The 5,068-nt window shown below is 41.5% G+C and overlaps 1 long non-coding RNA gene across 1 annotated transcript; it reads right to left on the bottom strand.

The window, feature by feature from the left end:
* Positions 1 to 1,161: 1,161 nt before the first annotated feature.
* Positions 1,162 to 3,420, bottom strand: LOC145659980 (uncharacterized). The gene is made up of 2 exons (XR_014126198.1): positions 2,446 to 3,420; positions 1,162 to 2,281 (listed from the first exon to the last, which is right to left on the bottom strand). It is a non-coding gene; the product is annotated as an uncharacterized LOC145659980 (long non-coding RNA).
* Positions 3,421 to 5,068: the final 1,648 nt, after the last annotated feature.

Below are 5,068 nucleotides of genomic sequence, written 5' to 3'. Positions count from 1 at the left end.
CTATCTTAGTGTTTTTGAAATGATCTTACATATAAAATATGCATGTTACACCATATGCATAAAAGACACGTTTTACATGCTTTTTATGTGTAAGACTCATCATCTAATTATAGGAGAAATATAATCTACTTGTGTGTTAATATTTTTAAGTAGCTACTAGTAAAGGCCAGAATGGGAAATGGGAAATATTATATACTTTAACAAGTTTTAATATTACTATGCTTCAGTGTAACCAAAACCATATCTCATAGCTAGAAACACTACCAACCACAATATGAAAGTCCTCTGTTGTGACAGGTGGATCCTTTTGAGTTTCTCTCTGCACTGCACTGGCCAAATCTGTCAGCTTCTTCTGTAGCAGAAAACACACATAATACAACATCAAGTTGACAAGACATTGAGAACAGCAATTAATGACTGAGAAAACAATTTGACCGTGGATGTCTAAGCATTACATAAGCCCAATTTTGTACTGATATATCAGCCCTTATTTATCTCTGACCATCTTTCAGACTGGGTCACAATCATACTTCCTTTTGTTGAGTTTTAGCCAATTGAACCACAAAAAGTGAAGCTAAACAAAACAGAAAAAAGACCAGTTTGTTTCATACTGTTGAAAAGTTCACAGATTAGGTGCAATGTCTACAACCAGCTTAAAACGTTTGACAACTGCAGAAAAACCTATGTTGTCAAGCTCAGTGAGGCCCACAACCGAAATACATATATAGAGATATGTGTGACATGAATAACAGTACACAAAGGCTGATTTTTGTTAATTTTCATTGGAAGATACTGTACATAACATATATGTGACTGACAGATTCCCTAAAGAATGATTAGAACATTATTTGATGCCAGTTCTGTCACCCCTTGTCTGGTATTCTCTGCCTTACTTCATTGTTCTCACATGTTTTTCTCATTTGTAATTGTGTATATATACCTTGTGTTTGTGTATATACATATATATACTGTGTTCATATTGTGTATATACACAACCTATGTATATACTGAGGTAATAAAAAGAGTGTTTACAGGGAAAAGAGGTTTTTAACATTGAATTAGACATATTAATAACAGAAAACATAAGGGAGTATAGAGATTCTGTGACCTCTCAGTGTAACGCGAGTGCCGAAGGGTGTGGAGCAGGATGCACAGACTCTCTCGACGTGGACAAACATTTATTTACATAAAACATAAAGACTATAGTGGCATTCCATATAACACAAACAGTGAACATAGAGACACTTAACACTAGCAATTTTTAACATTAACACAAGCTAGACAAACATGGTTACGAATGTTACATTTAGACATTAACTCACAAACAACATGCTACATCAACGATGACCAACAACACTGCACACACTGATGCAGGTTTAAATACACAAAGCCAAACAAGGTGCAGGTGTGTGCAGGCGTGGATACAAACAAAGATCCTGTCACTGCACGTGGCGGGCCAAACCACATGACTCGCGAGAGGCGAGCGTTCTGTTACAGAACCTCCTCCCAAGGGGCACGGCTCTCGACGCATTCTTCCAGTGAACACGAGTCTCAGGACACCGTGTACATGTACACACAAGCAGCCGCCTGGGAGAAAGGCAGCTTCTCTGTCTCTGTCAGGGCAGTCCGGTACGCCCCCAACAACGTTACGCCTGTAGATGTACAAAAGTTGTAAACACAAACAAACAATAGCGCCCACACACAAACATATAAGGCGCTGTGACATGGTGCCCGCTGTCTGCGCAGGCACCTTGTACGTGTCCGTGGCCTCAATGGACATGCGGGCGTGCACGTCCGCCCCGGTTCCAGACGTGCTACCTCCCCCAACGGTCCTCCACTCGCCTGCCACTCTAGGAGCATCCCAGCGGCGGTTTGCCTCCGGGGCTTTGGGCAGACCCCTCCGGTCTCGCTGGTGAGTCCACTGAAGGGAAGGGACACGGGCTTCAGCTCTGCCCGCTGGAGATCCCGATGGGTCCACCCAACTGCCCTCTTTCTGGTTGTTGTGGTGCATTTCGGTCTTCCTCGGCCTAGGCTCGAGGCCCCCCCCCAGCCCACCCAAGAAATTCTTGGGGGTGTACCCCTCCACTTCCGGGGTGGACATAGACACCAGTCACGGTCCTCTCCCCAATCTGCTGGGATCCAGGCAGCAGGGCGGGGGTGCCTACGCATCTCCCGCTAGGAAGTCCATCTTTAGCCGAAGGACCTGGCGTCCTGTGGTGGTTGGTCATTCTGTACCGCATTGGTCTGAGTGCCGAAGGGTGTAGAGCAGAGCGTAGACTCTCTCGACGTGGACAAACATTTACATAAAACGTAAAGACTATAGTGGCACTCCCGTGTAACACAAACAGTGAACACAGAGACACTTAACACTTAACAATTTTTAACATTAACACGAGGTAGACAAAAATGGTTACAAATGTTACATTTAGACATTAACTCACGCACCTCCTGCTAGGAAGTCCGTCATTTGCCGAGGGAGTAAGAGTCCTGTGGTGGTTGGTCATTCTGTAATGTTGCTGCTGGCCTGAACACCGTAAGGCATGGGCCAGGACACACAGACTACCTTGACTTTGTGAAACATTTATTAACATTAAACACGGAAAACACAAGTGGCAATCACATACAACTATAACAGTGAACATTATTAAACATTCAACATATCAAGCTGTACTCAGAGGCCTTCAGATGTCTCTGCAGATTTGTTAGCTAGGCAATAAATAATGAAAATGCCTCAGAGAGAGAGAGATAGAGAGAGATGGAACGAGAGAGAGAATGGACTCAATAAATCTCTCAGTCCATGCTTTTACTATTACTAGCTAATTACTTTTCATTTCCTAGTCTAGGTCCAGCTCAGACAGTGCACCATCTGTGTATAGCATCTAGCACCAAGGGGTTATTGAGCTGGTCCTTTCTGAGTTATGAAAGCTCCATCGATGAGACTGGCTGTGTGCTGGGCTGGTGACATAGATGGAAAACTGTATTGTTTTTGTCATGGTTTTAAAAATAATGCACAGTGAAATGTACTCCTGGGTCAAATTGCTTAGCTATAGTATGAATCATCTGATTAGGAACCAGATAAGTCAAAACAATGACTTGGGCAAGTGTTTAGGGCTCTAGGTCTCTGGTGATAAATATCTTGGTCAGCCCATTTAACAGTGTGTCTGTAGCTTTTCATTAAATTTTTATTGCTTATTGGTCACTGTATTGCCTTTTCTTACTACTCAGTTTGAAATATCAACAAATAGGACAGAACAAAACATTATCTTTATGCTATGGTCAACTAGTGTTACTGGCAAACCCAAAGAAATTGGTTAGAATGGGGATGGTTTTGAAGTCATATCAGCTAAAATTAGCATAACATAGATATTTGTAACTTTGGGATTCGCCTGTCTACTGAACTTTTGGATGAAGAAGTCACGGAGCTGCTCTCTCAGTAGGACTCTGCTCTGAGTCTCCCTCCTTAAATGTAAGATATCTTTTCTTCAGTAATTTGTGGTCTTTAGCGTGGCTCCCTTAATTACAGCTATAATAGTGTACATGCCAGCTGTGTTGAATCGCACAACGATGTCAGAATCTGGCACAATTTAACTGTGGAACTAGGTGGAGAGAATCTGACTAGCAGTACATTGGTAAGGTTTGATGCATATCCCAAGATAAGTCATAAAGCCTTGAATAAAGATGAAGGCTAAGAGAGCAAAAGTTATGTAATTCTTCAAAGATGAATACTAAACGTACAATTCTGGCACACCATGTCAATTACAATCCATTATACTGATGTGTTTATTTGATTCACTGGAAGACAACGAGTGACTTGTGTTTGGAACATAGTCTTCCTTCCCAAAGTTATACTGACTTCTTATGCTGACATTTTTTAAACATGTACAGACAATTTTATTCCCTGGAAAGTAACATATACACACACAGACGGACACACACACACACAAACACACATATATCAGATATTTTGTCAACTTTCAAATATAAAAGGCACAGCACTATTTTCAAATATAACAGTGTACTGTTTTTATTTTAGTTCTGCACAAAGAGCGTACAGCATGTTTGTGTATATACGTGTACACGTGTGTGTTCAACTGTGTTATACACAATGCTGCAGTGGCCTGCTCTGCTTCAGCTTGCTCTTTACTGTGCTACACTTGACAGAGAGCTTTTCATGCTGCCTCTTGAGAATGTCTATTTGGCTCTGCAGGTCCTCGCATGCATCCTTCACCTTCTCAAAATCCTGGAGCAGCTTCTTGTTTCTCAGCAGGCTGCAGCGCTGGTACAGGCGCAGATTGTCTGTACGCAGCTTGTCTTTAGTTATCATTACCCCTGCCAGAGCTTTCCGCTTGTTGCCGATCATTGCCTTTATCTTGGCCAGATTGGCTAGTTTGGCCTGGATCTCCAGCTCCACAAAGTTGATCGTTTATTTTAGATGTGACTGGAACTGAGAGTGGAGGTACACAATACTGAGATTATTTTCTATGCCTTCAAGACTCTACTGTACAATACATCTTCCCATCCTACTCCGTGGCAATAAATTTACTGCATTTTCAGTTTTAAATGGGGGCTCGAAATTTCCAAGTTTTGTGATGGGATTTATGGGATGGGTCTTGTTATGTTTTCAAGTCTACTTGACAGTTCCATGGCTATCTAAAAAATCAACAGAATTTGCACCCACATTAGTCTTAATCTACTGAGTTTAATAGGACGTCATACCTCTCTAGTGCTGGTAATTCCTTTCTTTATTCCTTTCTTTGTACAGACAATTTTATTCCCTGGAAAGTAACATATACACACACAGACAGACACACAAAATGTGTGCTGTCTCTAGTTTCTGGACTGTGCAAACCCACATCGAGAGCCAGATGAGAAGGCTCAGTTTAAAAATATATTCTGACTCTTCATATGAAACCATGTGTTAAAAACCAACAGGAATTAATTGCCATGTAATTTTCTCTAGAATGTATAGACTTTATAGTTCTTTACCTTTTTTTCTCTGAAATGGTAGTGGATGGCTACCATTGATTGGAGGTAGAACAAGTGGAGCAAAATGTGTGCTGTCTCTAGT

This window comes from Electrophorus electricus, chromosome 1 (genome assembly GCF_041902795.1).
Source record: "Electrophorus electricus isolate QZ-2024a chromosome 1, ASM4190279v1, whole genome shotgun sequence".
In the NCBI taxonomy this organism is placed as follows: domain Eukaryota; kingdom Metazoa; phylum Chordata; class Actinopteri; order Gymnotiformes; family Gymnotidae; genus Electrophorus; species Electrophorus electricus.
Note: the sequence above shows the minus strand (reverse complement) of the source record. Positions and strands in the feature narration are given on the sequence as shown.